This window comes from Mauremys mutica, chromosome 13 (genome assembly GCF_020497125.1).
Source record: "Mauremys mutica isolate MM-2020 ecotype Southern chromosome 13, ASM2049712v1, whole genome shotgun sequence".
NCBI lineage: Eukaryota > Metazoa > Chordata > Testudines > Geoemydidae > Mauremys > Mauremys mutica.
Window position 1 is genome coordinate 23056181 of NC_059084.1, and position 27169 is coordinate 23083349.

Consider the following 27169-nt stretch of genomic DNA (forward strand, 5'->3'; position numbering starts at 1 on the left):
GGCTATAGCTAGGCACCCCATTAATTTCATTGGGTGTTAACTCTGAGCCTAATGACAACACTTGAAGTATCACCATTAGCCACTTCATTGCTTATCATTTTAGCAGATAGGATGGGGAACGGGATGAGTATGAAAACAGGGATGAGTTGGGAGTTGCTGTGGGGAATGAAATGTAAAAGGGGGAAAGTGGAGAGAAAAAAGTTGACAGGACAGGGAGAGTAACAGGCCAGGAATGCTGAGTGTGATAAAGAGGAGCACATTTTTCCCACTGAGATGCTGAATGTGACAATAAGGTACATGCATAGCTAAGTTTAGTTACTGCATAAAGAGCTTATTCTATCCTTGGCCTCATGCAAGGTTCACATTGACATATGTGGGAGATGAGTTTTGGATTACATAATGTCTTCAATCAGAATTATTTGCTGTAGACCACATGCAAAAGTGGAATTTACCCCTGTACAAGTGTCTGACATCATGGACCAGAAGACAATGCAATCATCTGTTTCATATCATACATGATCTTGAGAAGTTACTAAGCATGCTTTAAAGCGTCATATGAAACTATCAATGGCACTTTAATATAAAGGAAGGTAACGTTTCCATGTCATCTGTATGAGATCTTCTCTGCTTTGGATCTTTAGTACATTGGAGAAAAACTTAGCTGCACGAGAGAGCCCTATGCTCAGGATATGCTGTGTTATTTTCACTTTTCCACCGATGCCCTTGTGGCTGTCGGTACTCTCTGCAAAACAAGCTTCATGATGTGAGGTTTACATGTTGTTTCATGGGAGCTATGCAGGAGCAGGGCTTATAGGAAGGAGTGATGAAGGCAACTACTTTGCAAATTGTCACCCCTGTGACTTTGGGGCCAGAGTGTTGTGGTTTAAATTCACATTTCTCTTGGCAATGGAAAAAGTGCTGCTGCTGCTTAACTGGCAGTGACAGGATTATTGGCTTCCCAAAGACCAGGGATTCTGGGATAACAGCGCAGGCTGCACAGGACCAGGGAACAGGAATCCACATCCCAGGTCTTGTAGGAGAAACTGGGATTCTTTCAATGTCTACAGTACTAAATTCACTGCAGTACCTCAAGTCTGTTCGTATCTGTAATATTTATAGCATAACTTGCACCAAGGATTAAGTAACACGCCTCACCATAAAAGAGTAAAATCTTCCTAGTACGTAGGGGCAAATTTCAACACCCTTAGCAGATAGCATTTATATTTAGAAGCCCATTAAAGTCACTGGAAGCCCACAGAAACCCTTTGACTTCAATGGGAGCTGGATCTGGCCTCGAACAAGAACTCTTTCCTGCAATGGACTGGTTTGGTTAATAATGTAGATCTTTTCCCCTCTGGAGATGAGAGATGACCCTGTGACCTGCATCAAAACCACCACTCAATTTGGCAGCATGATGCCAATTAGGACTGGTGTAGTGGCAAGTGCTGTAGTACCTAACTGAGATGCAAGCTTTACACAATATTTATCCTGGCACTATAACTTCCTCACTATAGAATTGATTCAATGTCAACTGAAGTCAATGGGAGTCTTCATTGACTTCAAAATGCATTGGATTGGGGTCTGTAACAAGCCCAAAGTTTTCAAACACTCCATTATTTATTTAAAAGGATTCGTTTTGGCCTGATTTCAGTGGTACTGAGCGCTCTCAGCTCTTTGATTGCACAAGGAAACTGTTCAGAACCTCTGAAAAATCAGGTCAGTTGCAAATAGCAAACTAAAATATTTCCTATGCTAGATACTTAGTTTACAAGTCTTCATTGTATTTGTGCATGTTTCTTTTGGGCATATGGAAGATATATTGTTTTAGCAAGACTGTTTTCCAGGAGTTATTGGTATGTGTAGGAAAAAAAGCTTATAGCAACAATGCTCCTATTTCCTCAAGGGAAAAAAAAATTGTATGAGTTTCCTGCAGTAGGCAACCTACCCACTTCTTAACCGTGCACCCCTTTCATAAGTGTTCTGGAACTGTTGTGGCTATAATCCTCTGAGATGGAGGTTGTAATATAGTAAATTATCACTTATTTTGCAGTCTTGACTAGAAAAATAAATGCAATTATGTGTGTGAATGTTGAAAAATGAAGCCAAGTAAAGCAATTCTGTATATTTGAGGGGAGTTTTCAAATGAAAAGCTGTATTCAATGAATTCCAATGGACTCTTTCTCTAGCATATGTTTCATTATGTGATCTTTCTGAATTAAGTGAACAGCTGTAGCAAATGGCACTAGCCAAATGAGAGATGGAATTTAAAGGCAAGGCACATTTTCAGGCTGTGAGCATAATCCCAAGTGGAGCTGCTGGCTGTGCCTCATTTTCACTGGTTGATTGTTCTGGAGTCTTGTAGCAGTTTGTGTAGCATGTGACTCATGCAGAGGGTTGATGTCACAGGCCATCACTATTAATTATTTATTTGTATTAGCATAGCACCTAGATGTCCTGATTATGGCCTCTGACCCCATTGTGCTAGGCTCTGTACAAACACAGAACGAAAAGGCTGTCCCTTCCCCAGAGAGGTTACAGTTTAAATCCAGGGAAGCAGCATTTTCTTCTGGTCACTTCAGCATTATTTGCAGCTTTGGTATAGATCTGGTAAAGTCTCTCATATATTCCTTTTGCAAGGGATGCTGTGACTAAATGCTTCATGTCCTGCCTGAGTTAGACTAAACAAAACAAACTGTTCAACATCTTTTAAAAGCCAACTTTATATTTTTTGTGAAGTTTGCTCAGAAAAATTATGAAATTCCACTCCTGAAACAACACCTGGTGACCGTTTATTAGTATTTTCCTTGCCTTTTGCACACTGGAGATGAAATCATTTTAGCAGAACCAAGTTTAAATATGAGCCAGGTAAGCAGTGTTTTATCCCTGTCTGAACCATTTGGAAACTAGCATAGGTTTAAGACTTTATGCAATGTAATCTTAAAATGGTTTAACTCAGTTTCTGTTAACACAGTTTAATCCCCAATGTAGATAATTCAGGATTCTGGGTAATATATGTAAAAGTTTCATATAAAGGTTTGTCTCATATTTCTTATGTGGTATTACTATTGGTTCATTCTATGCATTTCCCAAAGATCAGGATTTTGTAATTATTATAGAGATTTTTCTTTAGTTAATTATAGCTGATAGGGCTGCTTTGAAATGTTTGTACGTGTGCAATATGGAGAAAGATTGGTGTGAACATTAGAGGTCCGGTAAAAGTTTACTTGCAGCTTTGCATTTGTATGTTTCCTCCTCTCCTACTTCACAGCTGTGACTGTGTAGAAACCTCATCCACCACTCTGTGCCTGAAATCACCCTTCATCCTCCACAACATGTGATGCCCCTGTTTTGGGAGTCAGTGGTTTCTGCACTCAGCTGCTGGAAATACCCCCTGGGGGCCACAGGAATCCCCACACTGTCTTCCTCACTTTTCAAAATATGCTGATCACTCTGAGTGTAACAGGTCTGCGCTAGCACAATCAAAAGGTTAGAATGGAGCTACTGGAGTAAATGCCAGCATATACCATGTAGAATACACAATGGAGAGAAAAGACCTCCTGGTTCATACAGCCTCTCTTGCTTAAATGCAGGACTATCCTTGCACTGAGAGCCTAACCAAATTCCCCTTGGATCACTGCAAAGACTCCCACTGACTTTTATTGGTGTAGGTTTGGGCCCTGAGGTGTTTTATCTAGTCTGCTCTTCAACACCTTTAGTATGGACACATCGGAGGATGGGCGGGGAGAACAAAATTAAAGGCAGGTGCCCCTCCTGGAAAGTCTGGATTTAACGGATGTAATTCTTGCACTTCAGTGTATTTTAAGATGTATCAGAACAAGTGCTTTATACATTGAACATTAGTGTGTTTGGAATTCTGCTACACTATCCTATATGTGTTCTTTTACCACGTTCATCACCATGGTATCTGAGGCCCAGATCCTCAAAGGCAGAGTCACCCAGCTCTCTGATTTCAATGGGATTTAAGTGCCAAAATACTGTTTAGGGTGTGGGCCCAAGTGCCTTCCAGAGTTGCAGTAAGCAAAGTGACTAACATTTCCATTGGGTAATTGCCAATGGCAAGTTACCTCCCCTTAAAGTAAACAAGTGTGCCCCATAACCCAAAGGATTTACACATGTTTGTAGATTCCCGCTTCTGACACACGGGAAAACTGTGATTTTTTTTTTTCTGTTTCCAATGTCCTGCTCACTCTTTTCTCCTTTCTTTCTAAAGTATATCTTGATAACTTTCATTCTTGTGTTTTCCATGCCTTTAGTTTTTGTCTCTTAATCTGCACCAGTGATCTGTGCCAGCGACCAGGCCTCAGATGCTAAGCATTGAGAGTCTACACCTAAAACTTAAATCAACTTACCTATGCTGTTCAGAGGTGTGAAAAATTCACCCCCCTGAGAGACATAGTTAAGCCGACCTAAGTCCTAGTATAGAAACCGCTGGGTCCACAAAAGAACCCATTCCTTGGCAGTAATAGAGTGTCTATACTACAGCGACGCAGCTGTACCTGTGCCACTACAGTGTTGCTAGTGTAGCCATAACCTGAGAAATTAAACTTGATTGCCACACTAGCCACACTGGGGTGTGGGCAACAGACATTAGTTTTTACAATAGTTTTAAAAAGTGATTGTTTCCACTAAATCCCTTTGTGGATTCTGGGATTGTTGGAGACACCTCAGAGTTCAGATCATAGAATCATAGGACTGGAAGGGACCTCAAGAGGTCATCTAGTCGAGTGCCCGGCACTCAAGGCAGGACTAAATATTCTCTAGACCATCGCTGACAGGTGTTTGTCTAACCTGCTCTTAAAAATCTTCAATGATGGAGAGTCCACAACCTCCCTGGGAAATTTATTTCAGTGCTTAACCACCCTGACAGTTAAGAAGTTTTTCCTAATGTGCAACCTAAACAGTCCTGGATGCAATTTAAACCCATTGCTTCCTGTCCTATCCTCAAAGATTAATGACAACGCTTTTTCTCCCTCCTCCTTGTAACAACATTTTATGTATTTGAAAAGTGTTCTCATGTCCCCTCTCAATCTTTTCTTCTTCAGGCTAAACAAACTCAATTGTTTCAATCTTCCCTCATAGGTCATGTTTTCTAGATCTTTAATCATTTTTGTAGCTCTTCTCTAGACTTTATCCAGTTTATCCACATCTGAAATGCAGTGCCCAGAACTGGACACAATACTCCAGCTGAAGCCTAATCAGTGCAGAGTAGAGCAGAAAAATTACTTCTCATGTCTTGCTTAACACTCCTGCTAATACACCCCACAATTATGTTTGCTTTTTTTTGTAACACTATCACACTGTTCACTCATATTTAGCTTGTGATCCACTATAACCCCCAGACCCTCTGCCGCAGTACTCCTTCCTAGACAGTTATTTCCTATTTGTATGTGTGAAACTGATTGTTCCTTCCTAAAAGTGGAGTACTTTATATTTGTCCTTATTGAATTTCATCTTATTTTCATCAGACCATTTCTCCAGTTTGTCCAGATCATTTTGAGTCTTAATCCTATCCTCCAACAATTGCAAACCCTCCCAGCTTGGTATCATCTGCAAACTTTATAAGTATACTCTCTATGCCATTATCTAAATCATTGATGAAGATATTGAACAGAACTGGACCCAGAACCGATCTCTTCAAGACCCCACTCAATATGCCCTTCCAGCATGATTGTGAACCACTGATAACTACTCTCTGGGAATGATTTTCTAACTAGTTATGCACCCCCTTGTAGTAGCTCCAACTAGGTTGTATTTTTCCCTAATTTGTTTAAAAGAAGGTCATGTGAGGCAGTATCAAAAGCCTTATACTAAAGTCAAGATATACCACATCTACCGCTTCTACCCATCCACAAGGCTTGTTACCCTGTCAAAGAAAGCTATCAGGTCGGTTTGACATGATTTGTTCTGGACAAATCCATACTGATGGTTACTTATCTTCCAGGTGTTTACAAATTGATTGTTTAATTATTTGCTCCATTATTTTTCCAGGTACTGAAGTTAAGCTGACTCATCTGTAATTCCCTCATGTTGTCTTTATTTCCCTTTTTATAGACTATACTTCCCCTTTTCCAATCCCGTGGAATCTCTCCTGTCTTCCATGACTTTTGGAAGATAATCACTAGTGGCTCAGATATCGCCTCAGTCTGCTCCCTGAGTATTCTAGGATGTATTTCATCAGGCCCTGGTGACTTGAAGACATCTAACTTGTCTAAGTAATTTTAACTAGTTAGATGTCTAACTGCAATATTGCAGTCCATATCAGACATTCCTGACTTCCCCCACTGCCACGTCTATTTTGTTGGTTTAAGTTTGTTCTTGTTTAAATTTATAACCTTATGGGATATTTGAAAAAGGCGCCACAATCAGAAAAAGTGTTTTATGTAAGCCCTTACGAGTCAGAATGCCTCATTTTGGAGAACCTATAGTTATCCAACATGGAGACTGATGGGGGACAGATTTTTTATAAGGTGTTTAAATTAATTTGTGCTGACTGACTGACTCTACAGCTTGGTGAGTGGGGCTCTTATGCCCGCAGTCCTCAGTTTCTAAGTCACCTTTTAAATGTCTCATGTTACTCTTAGTCCATTTTATGATTTTATATGGCAGCTGCTATCGTTGTGGTATCTAAGCCTAACATCCTTCCCCCTCTCCCATTCATGTCTCTGTGTTCTCCTTCAGTCAGCTTTTCCTTTTCTATTCAGCCCTGTTTGCTCCTTCCTCCCCTTTTCCCTATGCCCTTTCCTTCTCATTCCCCATCACTTTGTGCCTCAGCTGCTGCCTCTCATTTACTGTACACATCTTTCTTCCTATTTCTTCTGTATGTCAGGAACCCAGTTTCTTCCTCTAGTCCACAGGAACTAACAGCTAGCAACCAATGGCCAGATTTTCAAGATTGCTCAGTGCCTGGATGCCCCATCAACTCCCATTGGGAAGCCCCATCTCTCCTTCCTTCCTCATACTTCAAGATCCTTTCTGCCTCGTTTCCTCTAACCCCTCATTCCCCTCATCTTCACGAGTTCCATCCCTCATGAATCTCTTTCCCACTCATTTCCAAGTCTTTGCTCCCCAGTCTCAGGAGAGACATTAAGGGGAGGATAATCATATTTATCTCAAGTTTCCAAGAAATCATAATCATACCATTATAGTGCAGCTGCATTGGTGCAGAAGGCATCCTTTAAATGAGTAATAGAACCAGGATTTCAAAGTCAGTTTGCTTGTTTTCATAACATGATCTTAATTCTACAAGGGGGAAGAAAAGATGATTTAATCTAATTTAATTTTGCTCTTTGAGAGAAAAAAAAGAGAGATCACTTGGCCAGCTGCTGCTCTGAGCAAACACTGGAGCATGCAGGCTACAAGATAAGCTTTGAACTTTATCAAATCTCTTGGCCGTGCATGCTAATGAGTGCTGCTGGGAGACTTCTGAAACTTTTGCCCCTGATTGTATTAATTAGTGTGCTGCTTCCCAAGTAGCAAAGCCTTTGAGTGAGCTGTAACTACAAAATTAAATAAGTACAATTACACAGAGGGCCTCCTGCAACCCCACTGCTATTGTTGTATTATAGAGCAATGTGGACTCCAAGGTTACGAGTCTGGCCTAGCTAAGGCTTTGTGCAAATGAAAGTAGTTCCAAGGTTTTCTAAAAATCTTGTAGCAGTGGGAAATCTCTTCTGTTCTGTCTGCTTATTTGTAATAGGAGGAGAGAGCTTTGAAAAGAGGGCTTCTGCTCAGTATACAGGAGCCTCTCTCACAAAAGAGAGGTCCTTCAGGCTTGGGGATTCCCTCAGTGCATCAGTCTTCATGAGACTTCCTCCTGTCGCGATTTATTTTTGTTTTACAGAAGAATTCTGCCAAAACCCAGCCCAGTCCCCCTCTCTGGAAAAAGAGAGCAGCATGAATCCAACCGCTGGATGCCATCTTAAGCCAACCACATCTAGGCAGAGCTAGGTCATTTGGGCACACTCCCAGGCCCAGGTGCAGGTCCTCCCTATATCTGACACCCTTTGGGGGCAGTGGACCCCTGCAGTCTGGCCATCTCTACCCTGGAGTCAGTGCCTCAGCTCTCCTGAGCCCCCAGTTGTTTACACAACAGAGTCCACCTGCCTGTGGGAGCTCTGGTTTCTAGTTCACTCCTTCAGGGACAATGGCAGGAAAGCAATGAGCACAGGCTTAGTAAAGGAGTTTCTTAAGAAGGCACACTGAAGTGTCTGACTCAGAGTAGCGTTACAAATCTATGGAAAACAACCAACTCTTGAATGCACCCCTCTGATCTTACCCACTCTGGGAGTCCTGGGCTTGGTCAGCATCCTTAGGCTAGGCCCTTCCTGCCTTATTCCTCCTTAGCCTGGACTTCTTGCGTGTGAGAGTGATTTGGCTCATTTCTCCGACAAGCACCACCTTTTAAACCAGTCCGTTCCTTTGGTGCCCATTTGCTTTAGCTGGGAAATCCAGACTCTAGCCCATGTCGTCAGGCTTCAAGAGGGTCATTCAGAGTCAATGGTCCTATCAGTAGAAAACCCATTGGTCAGCAGGGGTGAGTCATTCTACCTTGACGCCTTTCATTGTTAGCCCTCTTCAAGCTGTCTCATACCCCAACATGAGCAGGACAGTGTCCAGAAGAGATTGGCCTCGTCAGGGCCGACTCTAGGTTGTTTGCCACCCCAAGCAAAAAAAAAATTGGCTACTCCCCACCCCAGCCCTGGGCTCTCACCCCCCTCACTCCCTGCTGCCCCAGCCCTGGGCTCTCTCTTCCTCCCCCAACCTGCACCCAAACAGTTGCCTTCTGGACATTGGGAATAGACTCTTTTTTTACTCTGATACAGAATTTGAACCAGAGAAAAGGAGAAAAACCTTACTATCAAGGTGAAAAAAATACCATTTTTGCTGGACATTTCCTTCAAATTCATTCATCGATTCCAGGGCCAGAAGGGACCATTGTGATCATCTAGTCTGACCATCTGTATGACACGGGCCAGAGACCTTTCATCAAATAATTCCTAGAGCAGCTCTTTAATAAAACTTGTCAGTGATGGTAAATTGTTGCAATAATTAATTACTCTCACTGTTAAAAATATACACCTTATTTCCAGTCTGAATTTGTCTAGCTTCCATTTCTAGCCACTGGATCATGTTATACCATTTTCTGCTACATCGAACAGCCAATTATTAAATATTTATTCTGCATGTAGGAGATACTTAGACTGTAATCATGTCACCCCTTAAACTTTTCTTTGTTAAGCTAAATAGATTGAGTCTATCACTATAAGGAATGTTTTTGGGTTTTTTTTTTTCAAATCCTTAAACCATTCTCATGCCTCTTCTCTGAACCCTCTTCAATTTATCAACATCCTTCTTGAGTTGTGGACACCAGAACTGGACACAGTAGTCCAGCAGTGGTTGCACCAGTGCCAAATAGAGGTAAAATAACCTCTCGACTCCTACTTGAGATTCCCCATTTTATGCATCCAAGGGCATTAGCCCTTTTGGCCATAGCACTGGGAACCTGTGTTCAGATGATTATTCACCACAACCCCCAAATCTTTTTTCAGAGCACAGCTTCACAGGAGAGAGTCCTCCATCATGTAAGTATGGCCTACATTCTTTGTTCCTAGATGTGTACATTTACCCATGTTAAAATGCATATTGATTGGTTGCAGTGAGTTTGAGCGCAATCTAGATTGCTTGGTAATCTGTGACGTGTGCTCTCCATTATTTACCAATCCCTGGATTTTGTGTCATCTTCAAACTTCAGAGATTATTTTATGATTTCTTCCAAGTCATTAATGAAAGTGTTCTATAGCAAAGGGCCTGGAACCGATCATTGCTGGACCAGACTACAAATGCACCTGATCAGTGATGATTCCCCATTTACAATTACATTTAGACCTCTCAGTTAGTCATCTTTTAATCCATTTAACGTGTGCCACGCTAATTTTATATCTTTCTAGGTTTTTTAATCAAAATGTCATGCGGTATTAAGTCAAATGACTTACAGAGTCTAAGTATATTACATCAATATTATTACCTTGATCAACCAAAATTGCAATTTCAGCAAAAGAAATATTGTTAGTTTGACAGGATCTACTTTGCATAAACTCAGGTTGATTGGCATTAATTATATTACCCTCCTTTTAATTCTTTATTAATTGAGTCCCATATCGGCCGCTGCATTATCTCGCCTGGGACTGATGTCAAGCTGTGACAGGCCTATAATTGTCCAAGTCATCCTGCTTGCCCTTTTAAATATTGGCACATTAGCTTTCTTCCAGTCTTCTGGAACTTCCCCAGTGTTCCAAGACTTTTTGAAAATCAAGAGTAATGGCCCTGCAAGTTCCTCTGCCACCTTTTAAAATTCTTGGATGCAAGTTATCTGGACCTGCTGATTTAAAAATGTCTGTGACATTATTGATATAATCTGGGACCATATAGAACATGGTTGCAACCAAGCTCCTGTAGTGGCACCAAATCTTATGTAAAGGGAGTCATGTAAGGTGTCTAAGACCAGGTTCTGGGTTGCTGGTTATGATTATGGTGTCTGTATGCATGTGTCATTTTTTAGTTGAAGTTATTGGCTCTATACTGTCTGTATTTCAAACTTATGCTATGCTTCTGAGTGACATCCAGACAAGTTGGTGTTAGCTCTGCCTAGCCTGCTTGATGGCCCATTAAGGGCCATCAGCTATACAATTGACCCATTGAGAGAAGGCAGATATGCCTTGTAACTCAGCAAAGTATGCAGGAACTTGCCCATGTGACTCCAGACTCCATTTTGCTGTAATTTTCCACAGTAAGAACAAATAGGTGTTCTTACACCTGGAAAAGACTATAAAAGGCTGATGCCTCATCTCCATCTTGTCTTCAATCCTGCTTCTTACCTCTGGAGGGACTTTGCTACAAGCTGAAACTCTGAACAAAGGACTGAGGACCCATCCCAGTGGGGGTTGTACTCCAGAAACTTGATATGAACCTGCAGTTTACTCCATCACTGCTATAAGCCTGAACTAAGAACTTTGCCATTACTGTATGTAATTGATTCCATTTAACCAATTTTAGCTCTCATATCCTTTTCCTTTTATGAATAAACCTTTAGATTTTAGATTCTAAAGGATTGGCAACAGTGTGATTTGTGGGTAAGATCTAATTTGTATATTGACCTGGGTCTGGGGCTCGATTCTTTGGGATCGAGAGAACCTTTTTCTTTTATTGGGGTGTTGGTTTTCATAACCATTCATCCCCATGACGAGTGGCACTGGTGGTGATACTGGGAAACTGGAGTGTGTAAGGAAATTGCTTGTGTGACATGGGGTGAGACCAAAGTCCTCTTTGTCTGGCTGGTTTGGTTTGCCTTAGAGGTGGAAAAACACCAGCCTTGAGCTGTAACTGCCCTGTTTAAGCAATTTGTCCTGAATTGGCACTCTCAGCTGGGTCCTGCCAGAACCGGCTTCGTTACAGTCTCTCTTTGCTGTTTCTTCTTCAAGTGTGTGCTCATGTGTATTCCATTCTAGGTGTGCGCATGCCCACATGTGTGGCTGTCAGAGATTTTTGCCTTAGCAGTATCTGTAGGGTGGGCTGTGGTGCCCTCTTGAGTGCCGTGCTCATGCGACGGTCTGTTAGGCACTGCCAGCCCTCTCAGTTCCTTCTTACTGCCCCTGGTGGTTAACTGCAGTGCCTTTCCCTTGCGTTGTAAGGGCTAATGGCTCTTCTACTTTGTTCTTCCGAGCCTTAAGGCCCTGTAAATTGTTTACTGTAGTTAGTAAGTAGTTAAGTAGTGTCGTTAGCAGGGGCGGCTCCAGGCCCCAGCACGCCAAGCGCGCGCTTGGGGCGGCATGCCGCGGGGGGCGCTCTGCCGCTCACGCCTGCGGGAGGTCCACCGGAGCCGCCTTCCGCCCTCCTGGCGACCGGCAGAGCGCCCCCGCGGCATGCCGCTGTGCTTGGGGTGGCGAAATGTGTAGGGCCGCCCCTGGTCGTTAGAGATAGAGTCCCTGCTGGGACTCTGCCCCAGGCAGGGCATTCCCCAGTCTCCGGGTTTTGAGCCTTGCTCTGACTGTAACAGGCCTATGCCTGTTAGTGACCCCCAGAGCAGCTGCCTCAAATGCTTGGGGGTATCACATGTGATGGAGATGTGTCGCATCTGTAAAAACTTTCATCCCAGAATGCAGAAAGAGCAAGACTTCTGTTTGAGAGCCCTCTTCATGGAGGCTGCTCTCTGCCCGCTGTCCCAGCCAGACTCTGCCCCTAGCACCTTGGCCTCGGTGCTCAGTACACTCCCAGCACCGGGCTTTACCCAGCAGCGCTCCCCTTTTTCGGTGCCCAAGAAGAGGTAGAAGAAGAGTGACTCCCCGGCACCGAGCAAGGAAGGCAAATGACTCTGTTCAGGCCGACAGCCCACACCGGAGTCACATGGGGCTCCATAGCCCCCCAGTGGTCTGCCACCAATTCCAGGGAGCAGTAGGGGTCCCAGCCTGTTGGCAGTGCCGATGCCTTCCCAGGCTTTCCGGGTGTCCAGAAAGCAGAGGCCTCTACCGGTGCTGCCAGCACCATGAGTGTTGCAGGTCACAGCAAAGGCTCGCAGTGAGGGCCAGCCAGCCGTAAAGTCATCATTACTATAGTATGATCCTACTGTACTTCTTTCAGGAATGTGGATGAGAATAAAACACCTTTTTCCTTTTAAAAGCTCCAGCTCATTTAATTAATTGAATTAATCTTCAAGGTGCTGTCTTGATCCATTGCAGGAATAAGCAATGGGAGAGGAAAAAAGTAAAATCTGTAAATTTCATCAGTAGTCACAAGAGATAGTGGTTTACTAATTGCCCTTTGCTGTTTCCTGACAGTTTGCATCACTTATTAGCAACACAATCTGTCTCGAGACACTAGCGCTGTTTGTATGTAAAGAGGTTGTAACAAGAATGCAGTGACAGCAAATAAATCATCAATAATAAAGATGTTTCCTATGACACCTGGAACTTTTGAATATATTTTTGTTATCGAGCAGACCTTATATTCCTGCCTCCCTTCCTCACCACGTTTTGGATTACAATGTGTACTGAGAAAGGAGATTTTAAGTACTAATCCATTAGAATAAAATGCAATGTGGAAAAAGGTCTGTAGTGGTACTGGATGGAACAGAATAGAGTAATGCCACAGGGTAGCTAGTGTCTGAAGATACTGAAGATAGTGTCTGGGCCTGAGCAGGTGAGTCCAATCCAGCCATTTGATGAGGGCTTGGCTACATCTGGGCCTACAAAGGTTTGCTGAGGTTAGTTGGAAGGAGGGATTGATTGAGACAGGTTGTGCTTGGGGAAATAAAGGAATAGTGGAGTGGAGGTAACTCCTGTGGTGTCTCCCCTGTAGCCAGGTGATAGCCCTGAGGCTGCTGCAGAGCCGGCCAGAACTGGGAACCTGGCAGAAGCCCCTGATGGGGGGGTGGAGCTGAAACCTGAAAGTAAGGACTGAGTTAAAAGATGGGGTTTTTTTTGTTTGTTTTCTGGCTTCTGTCAAGAAAATAAATCTCCTTGCAAGACTGGGTGTGGTAGCTTCTATTTTGGAGCTGCGGAGAAGCTAGGCTCGGTGACCAGTAGTGTTGGGTTTTCTTTCTGTCATGTTTCTAGCTCCAGAATATTGTTTAAAAAAGGCAGTGGTAAAGGCCAGTCATGCCATGAGCGTGTAGGCAGCAGCTGCAGGCTCAGTATTTATTTATACAGTTTAGGACACTAGAAGCCGTGTGGTTGCCTTTAGTTAGGGTCTCTGCTCCTAGCCTGTGTAAAGATTGGTTGTAATTCTAGCAGCCCCTCTGCTTGAGGGAGAACAAGGGTTGCTTCTAACTTGCAACTATAGGATACATCCACCCCAAACAGGAAGGGAAGAGGGCATGATACTTGGAAAGATACTGGAACCTATTATTAAAGAATCAGTTTGTAAGCACCTAGAAGATAATAAGGTTAAACAGAGTAGCTAGCATGGATTTGTCAAAAATAAATCATGCTAAACCAGTTGTTCTCAAACTGTGGGTTGGGGATCCCAAAGTGGGTCATGACTCTGTTTTAATGGGGTCACCAGGGCTGGTGTTAGACTTGCTGGGGTCCGGTGCCCAAGCTGAAGCCAAGCCCCACCGTCCAGGGCCGAAGCCTTTGGTATGATACATTCATGATGCCACAGTATTCCAGGGTCACGGGGCTCAGGCTTCAGTCCCTCCTCCTGGAGTCATGTAGTAAATTTTGTTGTCAGAAAGGGGTAATGGTGCAATGAAGTTTGAGAACCCTTGTGCTAAACTACCCTAATGACAGGGTTACTGGCTAGTGGAGGGGGATGATGAGATTTCAGTAAGGCTCTTGACAGTCCCATATGACATTCTCATAATCAAATGAGGGAAATGAAGTCTACATGAAATTACTGTAAAGTGGGTGCACAACTGGTGAAAGATTGTATTCAGAGAGTAGTTATCAATGGTTTGTCGAACTAGGAGGCCATATCTAGTGGGGTGCTGCAGGGGTCAGTCCTGGCTCTGGTACTGTTCAATATTCCCATTAATGATTTGGACAATGAAGTGGAGAGTATGCTTATAAAAATTGTGGATGACACCAAACTGGGAGGGGTTGCAAGTACTTTGGAGGGTGGGATTAGGATTCAAAACCACCTTGACAAATTGGAAAATGGGTCTGAATTCAACAAGATGAAATTCTATAAAGACAAGTCAAAATACTACACTTATGAAGGAAAAATCAAATTCACAACTACAAAACGGGGAATGGCAGGCTAGGTGACAGTACTGCTGAAGAAGATCTGGGGGTTATAAGGGCTCACAAACTGAATATGAGTCAACCATGTGAAACAACTGCGAAAAGGGCCAATATCATTGAGGCGTGTTAACAGGAGTGTTGTATGTAAGACATGGGCGGTAATTGTCCTGATCTATTTGTTGCTGGTGAGGCCTCGGCAGGAATATTCTGTCCAATTCTGGGCACCATACTTTAGGAAAGTGTGTGTAAATTTGGGGAGTCCAGAGGAGAGCAACAAAAATGATAGGTTTAGAAACTTGACCTATGAGGAAAGCTTAAGAAAACTAGGAAAGTTTAGACTGGAGAGAAGAAGACTAAGGTGGGACCCAGTAAGTCTTCAAATATGTTTAAGGGCTGTTATAAAGAGGATGGTGATCAATTATTCTTCATATCCATGGAAGGTAGGACAAGAAATCATGGGCTTAATCTGCAGCAAGGGAGATTTAGGTTAGGTATTAGGAAAATCCTTCTAAATATAAGGGCAGTTTAAGCTCTGGAATAGGTTTCCAAGGAAGGTTTTGGAATCCCCATAGGTTGGACAAACACTTGTCAGGGATGGTCTAGGTTTACTGGGTCCTGCCACAATGCATGGGGCTGGACTTGATGTTTTCTCAAGATCCCTTCCAGTCTGACATTTCTATGACTATGCACCACTCCTGCGTTGACTCCTGGAGAGGAAACAACACTCATAGTAGCACCTATCTCCTTTGGGGACACAGCAAGCTGGGAAGTGCCAACATAATTTCTGTATTCCTGAAGTAGAATTCTTCCCAATCCTCATGCCCCTCAGGACAGTGTGGCTTCACGTCACCCATGTGGTTTGACAAGAACACTAGTCTAAACACACAATACTGTGGGATTTATAACTTCCACCCTGTCACCCCTCTTCTCCCCAGAGACAAATGGACAAGATCTTAGCTAAGAATATCACGTGTAGTGCTTGATTTTTCTCATATCACGTAGTAGGAGGAGCACGGGGCCTGTGACTCCCATCCTGCAATGGAATTTAACTCCCACAGTCTGTAGTGTCGATATCAAATGAATGCATCACCAGCAGAGGCATGCTGATGTGGCCAAGATTTTTTAGACATAGGTGCCTAAAGGTCAGCTTCTCAATGAGTTGCTTGATTTTCAAGAGTGCTGAGCCCCCAACAATTTCAAAGTCAATGGGAGCTTCTGGGTGCTCAGCATTTTGTAAAACAGGCCACTTATGTAAAGCCTAAATGTGGCTTGAGGCTTCTATTTTTGCCAGCCTTCACCTAAAGCTCAGGCTTTAGGAGGGCAAGCGAGATTGACAGAGAAGAGAGAGAAGACAAAGCTCACTATCACCGAACTGAGAATATTTGCAGCTGGAGTTCTAAGGACATTCTCTGGATTTATTTTGTACACCATGCCAGTTTTGGCGCACAGAGCCAGTAAGGCAAATACGGTATATTTCTTTATCTCTGCACAGAGCCATAGTGGAATGAAATAAATGGAGAAAAATTGTTATTGCTTTATAGCTACGTGGTAAGCCACAAAATGAGTCAGGATGCCAGCCCTACCCAGTACCTAACTGAGAAGAGTACAGCAAATTTGTTCTTTGCTATGCAGGTGTGCTTATTATACAAGCAGACACTGTTACATGTCATAGAGTCTATCTCCAAGTGCTTAGCAGTAAAATCATTATTGCTTTCCCCTCCTTTTTTTTGTCCCTTAAGAGTCTACACACGTTTTCAAACAGAAAAGCTTTTACCTGCAATTCTCCAATATGTTACCTTATTCAAGGCTCTGAGGATAGCACCCTCTGTTCTGTAGCTATTTTCTCCACTACTAACAGAGACAGAAGAGCCTGTGTTATATAGCCCCCCAGACTCCAACCATTCTCCCAGCATGGCCTCCTAAAAGGTAATAAAGAGCCCTGCTTCCCCTTATTTAATTGTTTCAGTGGGACAGGTCTGCGTTACCCCATGTAATAGCCTCTGTTTTTCTTTGAAGTAAAGAGGAACTTTTTAAGGTCTCTCTCTTTCTTTTCTGGTTTTAGTTTTCTTGAAAGAAATGTTATGTGAAATTAAAGACAGGAGTTGTGATTTTTCCTGTTTGTTGGTTGGCTGGTGTGTGGAGGTTTTTTTGGTGGTTTTTTGGTGGGGGGGGCAGGGGGGGAAAGGGGCATTCTAGCCTTGGAACCTTAACAATTAGTGAATAAATCCAGCTCTTTAAAGTATATGGGCTTTCTTTCCCTGAGGCTCTTTCCTTTCCGTTTGGTGCATTGGAGCCTAGCATTTTATCAGTTTATTTTCCATTAAAAATCACTGAACATATTGATTGCAAGCAAGTGCAGAAAGTTCTGCCTGTCCTGGTTGTTAATGGCTGAAGGTATTACCACAGGGTTGTTTGACTATGTATTGGTTGTCATACTCTAATTCCTAGCAGCTAAGTGTTGTCATCATAGTTTTGCATGTAAGCAGTTGTATCTTGATCCAGAGTTGAGATGTATCTCTGGGATAATGAGGGAGAAACTCTGCCTTACTGCTGACTGTGCTATAATTAAGCAGAGAACTTTAGTCCTCCTGGCTCTTAGTTCAGCAGTTTTCACTAGTTCATAAGAGACCACTAAAATATAGATAGCAAAGGGATGCCAGCTAGTTTTCCAGCTTTCTTTACCGTGATCTCCATTTGCTGTTGCCTGTCATTGCCCACTACCAGTTGTTTTTTTACAGAAGGATTGGGTTATTCATTTTATTGTTTAAAAACTAAAAAAGTTTTTAGATCTTCCACTGAACCAGCAAATAGAAGCGACTTTTTTTTTCTTTTTCTTTTTTTTTTAAACTGGTCCCAGCTGTAAATAACTTTAATTGCCAGCCAACATTCAATAAATGCTGGAGGAGGTGATACCCTACATGGAGACTTTAATCCAATCCAAGAGTTTACAGGCTGTGTGGATGCCTTATTTAAGTGACACTCACTGCCTGATCTTAAGGTCATAAAAGCAAGTTATAAAAATCCAAATCTGCAGAGACTGATTTTATTACAGCTAACCTTGTATTCTTGAAAAGTTCTACCTCTGAGTTTATAAGGTTTTGAAAAGCACCTTTAGGAACAAGAGAAATTCTGAGAGCTCAGCTTATAGCAGGTTTTCTGAAGTGTTTGCTTTTCTGTATCTTAATACAACCGGGCTGGCCTAGCTACAAAACATAACTGACAATTCTCCACTTCCTTGCACCTTTTTGTAGTCACTTGCACTTGTGCAAAGTCAGTGTAAAACACCAGCATGGTAGCCCTGTGCATACATTTTGCACAGGGATAAATGACAACACAAAATGTGAGGCAGTGGAGAATTAGGGTCTACATGTACAACACAAGAGATCCTCTTTTTGGGAATGATCCTGAGGTTACTACAGGCAATAGGAGTTTTGTTATCAATTCCATTGAGCATAGGATCAGTCACCTAAAGAATAGCCATTGTGAATGAGCTGCATGAGGTTTAAGGACATAATGCTCAGATCCTCAAAAGGAGTTAGGTTCCTAACTTTCACTGATTTCAGTGGAAGTTCTGAGCCTACATACCTATGAGGATCTGGGCCTATAGTCTCTTGCCAGTAGAGTTCTATTCTGTGGCCATTTCAATTTTAACATAGTTTAAATATATGTGTGTGTGTATATATATATATATATATATATATATATATATATTTGATGTTTAACCTTTGCAAAGAAACACGTTAAGAATTAGTAATAGTGCTTTGCAATTCTATAATGTTTCCCATCAAAGGAGTACAAACGAATTTACATACAATAATACTGCAGCAGAAGAATTTCATTTTACATAGTCCCCTTCCATCAAGGCACTCAGGTGGCCATGCAAGAGAATAACAGGAAATCCATTATAATTAAACACATCCCTGTACAGTAGAATTACACAAACCAGGGAAGGCATCAAGTTGTTAAAAAGGTAAAGGAACTGAATAAAAAGAGAAGATGGTAAACATAGGGTCAGCAATGGCCGAGAAGGGAATAAAGGAGTTTAAAAAAAATAATTAAATGAATTAGATTTTAAGGGGCAGGCATAGTTCCATGCTTAAAACTTCACAAACAAAACATTTACGGTTCCTGTTAGTAGGCAGGCTTTTGGGGATGTGGCCAGTCTTTTTGTTCTGTGCTTGTTCAGTGCCTAGCGCAACGTGGTCCTGGTCTGTGGCTAGGGCTGCTAGCCAGGGGCGGCTCTAGCAATTTCGCTGCCCCAAGCATGGTGGCACGCCGCGGGGGGTGCTCTGCCGGTCGCCAGTCCCGCGGCTCCGGTGGACCTCCTGCAGACGTGCCTGCGGAGGGTCCACTGGTCCCGCGGCTCCCATGGACCTCCCACAGGCATGCCTGTGGATGTTCCACGGGACCAGCGGACCCTCCACAGGCACACCTGCGGGAGGTCCACCGGAGCCACCTGCCACCCTCCTGGCGACCGGCAGAGCGCCCCCCGCGGCGTGCCACCCCAAGCACGCGCTTGGCGTGCTGGAGCCTGGAGCTGCCCCTGCTGCTAGCTGCTACAACAATACAAATATTAAATAACTGGTTTCACATATGCAAGTAATAACAGTATTGTCCCTATTACGGCTGAAGAGACTGAGGAAGGGGGAGGTTAAATAACTTGCCTATGAGCCTCACATCTCCTAACTCCTATTACTGTGGCTAAACCTCAAGACCATCCTTCCTAGCATTTACTAGACAAAACTGAAAATAAAAGATTAAGATCTTTTTATTTATTGATGGGAAATTAGCAAGATCACAGAGAGACTGACCATAGCATCAGAATGCCAATCATGGAACTCAAAAGATACAAAAATTAAAGACAGGAAAAAGCTATATGGTGAGGATAATTTTACTTAGCATGTGTATTTCAGGTTAAGGATTAGCATTTCAGTGTGTGTCAAATTTTCCAGGTTAAGCTGTTGGAGTAACAGCAGGTTTTAGTTTGGGGGAAGAACTAAATTTGAGTTTGGAATGAGATGAGCCGAGTAACTAAGGGACAGCTGAGATGTACTAGTGAGTCTCCGACTTCAATGCCCTCCGGCAACTAAGTTTCATACACACATGGAAAATGTGTGGTTGGCCTAGCGACCTGAATGCATTGGCAGCTTTGGATCTGTGATCTGATGGAGTCACTGAGGCAGAGACACCCTGCTAGTGTCAGCAGCAACCCAATTCCAGGGCGCTTGACAAAGCACAACAGGGGCCTCTAGGAAACATCAGTAGATAAACAGAAAATATCAAATACTGAATTGAGAATGAAGGGATGGACAGTGTGAGGGAAAAGATCACAAGCTGCACTAGTCGGCCTACTGAGGCTTAAATCATTCCCTTGGTCTGACTCCGCTCCGGGCTGTCGGAGACAATACTGCGTACTACAGGACTGGTTATTTCTGCAGTAAAAAAACCCCATTCTCTCGGTTCTTTCCTTAAAGATTTTTTAAACTAAGATCAATACAAACAGGCAAACAAGCATAGCAGTAACGGCCATTAAATGAGGGAGCACTGGGTAACAGTAAAAAGATCTGTGCAGATGTCAAGTCTGCCTCTATATACCTAGAATAATGGTAATAACAGGCTACATTTCTATAGTGGCTTTCATCTCAAATTATCTCACAATGCTTTGGAAATGGTACAGTAATAAATACTGAGGATTTCTAAACATCAGAGTGATTTCACAACAAATCCTCACAGCCACTTTGTAGCATACCTAAGTATTTTCATTCCCATTTAGAGAAGGGGAAACTGAGGCAGGAGAGGCTAAGGGATTTGCCCAAGGATATAGGACTGAGATGGGAGCTAATACACTTCGATAAGTTTGACTTGCTCTTCATGTGCCAGTGATTTCTCCTAGCATTCCAAACTTCTGAATGCAGTGGCTATTAAACAAAGACACCAAACAACCAAGAAACAGCCTCCAAAATAAGTATATCCCCTGAAATTAACACTAATCTGAGCTGTAGGATGCACAGGACTCAAATGTTAAAATAGATGGCCATTGTCTTGAATTAGTCCCTTCTTTGCAATGTTTGTATCCTTTATATTTTCAGAAATGTTCTGGCTAGGCACTTGGTCTCATTTAGTTGTAACTGGTACAATGAGTCACATATTTCTTCTACCTGACAGAGGGGGAAAATCAAGACATCCTTGTGAGGGTATTTGAGTGACTTGGGGGTCAATGGGATGTATGTATAGAGTGGACATAGTTCGTTTCTGGTCTGTATGTGGGGCATGAAGGGGTCTCTTACCGAGGGTGAATGGGAGTATTCAGCTCATAGTGGGCGATGTCATTGTGCTGACTTCCCTCCCCCCACCCCCCATGTTCAAACAATAATCCACATGGGCATTTCAACCCAAGTGCACATTGGTTATATACCATACTCCTTGGCTTTTCAAACTCTTTTTTCTGTTTGAAGTTTAGTTTCCAGAGCCATAACGCAGCATGCTTATGTGAGAATTGACGGGGCCTGGAGATGGAGTGTGGAGCCTGCAGGCTCTGAAGTTGTCTTCTTTGGAGGCTTTGATCCTCTTCTCCACCTCCCCGCTACCACCTTCAAACAGGAGAGAGAATTTCCCCCTAGTAAATCTTAAGATACTGAGTGTGTTTTATTTTCATGTTTACAGTCAGTGCACTTTAAACTAGAGAAATTGGAATAAAAAAATGGATTATTTTGATGAGAATATAAATTCTAGGAAGCAGAGGGTAGGGGATCGGAATATTAAAATCCAAGGGACTGTATAGTCGCCTTCCTCAGGGGAAAGGAATCTAGTGGATCTGGATTAGGAGATCAGGGAAGGAAGTGAGACCTCAACTTCAAAAGTATTTAGGCACCTAACTCCCATTGGGAATTACTTCCTGCCTCTGCAATATTGTTTCCCCACTTATCAGCTCTTCCATGTTGACTCTGTGGGGTTTGAAATGCACGAAGAGGGTGGGGAGGAGAGTAGTTACACTCCATGATATCTATCAGAGTTTCTCCAACTTGTGGAACTTTGGTAGGTAAATTAATGCTGACACCTGTAATATTAACTTACCCATTTCACACCTGTTCCCTGGAATCACCCCCGGGTGGCTGTCCCAAGGGAAGCATTTCGTAGGGGATCTTTTCTGTAAAGAGGTAAGGCGGGCTAGGAGCTATTGTAGAGGTCTGGGGCCTCTGTACAGATGACTCTGCTTTCACGGATACCTAGGGAAAGCTCCTTGCTCTCAGAGCTGATAACCCTATTAATTCTGCATGTGGCAAACTTGCAATGCTTCCCGTCCTCTCCATGTGAGTGGCCTGTGCCAGTGTTGGGCCGCACAATTGGGACGCATGCGCTCAATTAATTCAAGGAAATGTGAGCCCTTATTCTGTAAGGTTCTGAGCACCTTCCAGTTCCATCCAAGTCTATAGCACCAAAGGGCCCCTTTACATCCCCGAAGAGACGTAGTCCGTATTAAGCACTAGTACTGTGTACTCTAAATAGGAGTTCCTGAGAAATGAGTACAGCAGTAGTGTGACTGCTTCGGACTATCAAACTACAGCTGAAGGGATTGTTTTGCCACAGACTTGTTGAGAGAAACCCTGGGAAAGAGCTCTGCAATAATAGTACTTTGCATTCCCTGCTAAAAGGGAGACTGGCAAGCAAGGAAAAAAGTATAGATGCTAAAGCATGAAAATTGGGTGCATTCATGGGGTTGTTTCTGCTCTAAGTCTAAGGCAAAACTTTCATTGATTTAAGTGGGTGAAAGATTAAGCCCATAATCTCTCCAGCTATCAATTCACAGAGATTTTGCTATCTCCAAGGTAAAGCAGATTTTGAAAAAAAAGTGATTTATCAAGGGTATAGAAGACATTAATTCCTTGATCTAGTTCAGGTCACTCAATTGTGTCAAAGATTTATGCATTTGAAAAAGGAATTCAAAGGATGAAAGTGGCATTGCTTCTACTCTTCACCCTGCTTAATTGTGGTTTCAGATTTTTCTTGTCCTGATTGTGATGAGGCAGAGGTCAGGGAGCTATCTGATCCAGTTCACAGAGAATGAGACTGTTCACGAATCCCTTTCAATTGATCTGCATGCAATAAAGTCTGTCTAATCCTCTGGTAGTTGTTTAGACTCTGGGTTAGAATTTTTTTTCTCCCCCGTCTTGTTCTCAACATAGAACGCAAGGACTTCACAAGAAGTCTATTTATAATCTGATATCAATTGATTCTTCATTTTTGAATAGCTGTATTGTAACATTGAATTTGTCTGTAGCTTTGCTTTAGCACCTTTGAGGAAGTTAGAAAGGAGGTCAAAATTAGACTTGCCTGTTAACATTTCCAACAGTGCTTAAGTGATGTGGGCTCTTAAATCCCATTTTCAAAGGTCACTTAGGTCCTTAAGAATTTAAGCCAGAATCATGTAGGTACTCTTGAAAAATCTTACCCATAAAGTAGAGATTTAAAACCCTATGGAATCTGTGTTGAGGGGCTGAGCACATCCAGCGAGGTGTAGGCATTACAGCAAGAGGATACTAAAGGTGTTCACCATGTCACAGGCCTAGGCTAACAGACAACAACCCTGGGATTAAGCTCCGCAAGTTGATTTCAATAGTTTGATGTAGAAGAGAGCAGTAGATACAAAAGCAAAATATCTGGAGGTAACAATAATGAGTAGATTCCTTCCCCCACCCACATTAAGTGGATGAGTAAATCAAGCATCGAGTTTGGCGTTAAATCTAGATGGATTCATTAGGCAACAGAAAATTTTTATTTAAATTGAATTTAGTGATTTTGTATTAAACTACAATGGGTTAAGCTCCTGTTGCTACAGTTTCAAGTGAAAATCGCATCTATTGCTTTTCTCAAATTTGGAGACTCCAGGAACACAGGAAGAACAAGGATAGAGACCGCAGATACAATCGCAAGTACAAAGTCTTATCTGTACTACACATTTTATTAAAGCAATAAGTAAAGTTTCAATCACCCATACATATAGAAATCCTACAAAAAACAATGCAATGACTATTATGGTAGTTATAGTCACAGCCTCAAAGATATTCTAGGATAGATCTCTCAACAGATGATCATTGATAGAAGGGTGGTTCCTGCTGGGGTTTCCTGTGGGTCTTCCCTTGGGGCAGTGGTCTCCAAACTTTTCAAGGTCATGTCCCCCTCCCCCCTTACCCTTGGGGCCAGGAGTGGGGCTATGGCTGGGGGTGGGGTTGGGGCTGGGAACAGAGCCATGGCCAGGGGCCAAGGCTGGGACCAGGGCCAGGAGTGGAGCTGCAATCGGGCTGTGGTCAGGGGCCGGGGCTGAGGGCAGGGCCAGAGCAGACTTGGTAGTGGAGTGGGGCTAGTTGGTGCTCTCTCTCTGCCCCCTGTGGGGGCTGGCCCAGGCCCTGCTGTGCTCCCCGAATGTTCCTCCGTGCCCCCCTAGGGAGGCGTGCCCCCACAGTTTGGGGATCTCTGCCTTGGGGTCTTCTCATTTTACCCAGACAGGGAACCTCTTTTATATTGTTGTTCTGACCACACCGAACACCTTGTGCAAATACGTGAGGGTTTCAACCCTCTTTTCCTTATCTGTACTTCCACGCGTCATGAATGTTACGGTGCCCCATTTTTTTTCATAAGTTGTTTTCTTAGTTCACCTTCTCATTAGCATGTGTGCACAATACATGTCCATGGTAGCGTGCGGTCAAAGCAGAACTTTCCATGATGTTATAATCTGGTGCTTTATGGTCTATTGCAGTCCATTTTTCCGTAACATCACCTATTGGCACATTCTTTCCAGTAGTATTCCAACCTTAACAGCATAGGGTTATGCCTAGGTCACCCATTCACATCACACATTTTTAAGCCTATGGCCTAACATGACTAAACTAAACTCTTACAGGCCTCAGCCCATAGGCCTTGTATTTCATTCTGTGCTTTACTTATATACCTAATAAACACTCATCAATCCTACATACTTGTCAATCTTATACTGCTATATATAAAATAGCATGTGAGTTGACCAAAGCACTAAATAACACAATGATAAATGGATGATAAAATGAACTAATTGGCTACATAAGAGAACCAAGGATACTACCCCCTGAGAACAGAGATGATATTTGCATTGCTATGAAGAGCTATTTTAACATCTACATTTATGAAGGGATCCATATGAAGTCTTTAAAATATAGACCTGTAAAAAAAATCTGCAGGGTCGGAAATGATTGTTAGGTGAACTAGTAAAGAACAGACTTTGATATCAAAGACAGTGTCTAAATATACATAGTATCAGAGGGGTAGCCGTGTTAGTCTGGTTCTGTAGAAGCAGCAAAGAATCCTGTGGCACCTTATAGACTAACAGACGTTTTGCAGCATGAGCTTTCGTGGGTGAATACCCACTTCTTCGGATGCAAGCAGTGAAGAAGTGCTTGCATCCGAAGAAGTGGGTATTCACCCAAAGCTCATGCTGCAAAACGTCTGTTAGTCTATAAGGTGCCACAGGATTCTTTGCTGCTTAAATATACATAGAAGCAGTTTGGGATGAAAGGAGATGATTACTGTGGTGTCACAAGGAACATTCTGAGGACTGATTGTCCGATTTTTGTAAAGCAGTGACTCAGATGAGAAAAATCTGTAGCTAGGTGATGAAAATACAAAATTTAGATTTCAGGGGACAGGCAGTAAAATCAAAGGAGGAAAAACAAAATAACTTGTGTAGATGAGCAAATGACTTGGACAATTCTAGAGAAAGAAATGTAAGAGAATAAGGCTGTAACAAACAGAAAAGCAAACAAGAGGATACAATCTTAGTTGTACAGTAAAAAAAAAAAAAAAAAAAAAAGGTTTTCAGTGCATTGTTTGGCACCATTAAACCATAATACAAAGCCAGCATTCTGGAATGAATGAACAGATCTAGCGAACATAAGCTGAGGGTGGTTATTCTAGGTCTGTCTACAGGGCTGTTGAAGTCACTGTGATCAGTTGTGCTCACTCTTATGTAGAAGGGCTACTGTAGAAGCGGGGATAGAATGGAATGATTTAGGGTCTTGAGGATCTAAGGTTATTTGGGAAGGTTAGGGAACTTCTTCATAGTGGCTTAGGTGGAAGCTGAGAGGACAACCAAAAACATAGGGAAAGTATTCTAAAGAGAGGGTAGAAGTGGTAGCATTTGCACTAGAAAACCAGAACGTGCAATGGAAGAATCCCAGTGACCAAGGACTAATTGTGAGCCCCCTGCACCAAGGTGTGAAGATTTGTTTGGGACACAGGTGAAATTCTCTCTCAGCTCCAGCACTTCTGTGCAGGGTAAGAGGGCTGGAATAGTGTAAACAGCCTCTAAAATCCCTGGATCCAGCTAGGGGAGAATCCTCCCAGCTCATGCGTTAAGGAAGACATGAGGACCCCTTGCAAGCCCTGGTGTGGTGGTGCTGCTACCCACAGGTAGGTAGGAAGAGGCTGCTGTGATTTACATAGCCTTGAGGGATTATCCAAGGCTGTGTCTGCACTTTGAACTGAGATTGCAATTCCCAGATTGAGGAGAAATACTCATGGAGTCCGTGCTTGGGATGCAAAGACCCCCTGGACACACCTCCTCCTAGGAGCCGCTGCTGGACATGTCGGTGCTTCCGGGAGCGGCATGGGCCAGGGCAGGTACTAGGAAGCCTGCCTTAGCCCCACTGTGCTGCTGGACTTTTAGTGGCCTAAAGTCTCCCGGATTGGCTTCAGTAGCCTCCAGGAGATAGGGCCTGATTCTGGGAGACTCCCAGCCAAACCGGGAGGGTTGGCAACCCTACCCTGCAGCCAAAGGGGTAGACTTAATCCAGGGTGGGGTATGAACTGGTAGCAACCCCTGTGGTCCTGGGAAACTTGGGGAGGGTTGAAGATTCTTGTTTGAGACTCTTGTTTGTCCTGGAAGGCCCAGGAGAGACCGTCTTTTAGGGTAACAAAGGCAGTGATTACATCCTGGTTGTGGATCAGTTTTTTAAACGTCTGCTAGACTTATGCTGACTGACTTCTTGTTATAAGGGATAGGCCAGATCCTCAGCTGGTGTTAATTGGTGTAGCTCCACTGATTCCTTTAGATCCATGCCAGCTTACATAAACTGAGGATTCAATCTGTCGTTCTTTAAGAGCATGATTTTGCTGACTGCAACTGTATTTTCACCCTCAGGGAAGTTGTTGCCCCAGCTTTGCACCCCTTTCTCCATCTTGCTGTTCAGAGGCCATCACTTTCTAAAATACAAGCAAATAACTTAAATAATGATACCACTTCACTATATAGTACATAACAAACAACTGTTCTAAACATATAAACAACTCTAAACCAACTGTATGACATGGTCAAGCCAAAAAGTAAATAAAGAAAAATAGTTTATTTAAAAAGTGGAGTTAGTGAAATAGTAAGATGAAGAAAA

The 27169-nt window shown here is 42.9% G+C and overlaps 1 protein-coding gene across 5 annotated transcripts in view; it reads left to right on the top strand.

Moving 5' to 3' along the window:
• PTPRT (protein tyrosine phosphatase receptor type T) overlaps positions 1-27169 on the top strand; it is a 709404-nt gene that overhangs the window by 191751 nt on the left and 490484 nt on the right. Inside the window, exon 1 of one of the 5 annotated variants that reach the window (XM_044985250.1) lies at positions 26091-26195. The exons of the other annotated variants lie outside the window; for them this stretch is intronic. The gene's annotated coding sequence lies outside the window, so the exon portion shown is untranslated. Of the gene's footprint in view, positions 1-26090; positions 26196-27169 lie in introns of those variants that run through there. 5 annotated transcript variants of the gene reach the window in all.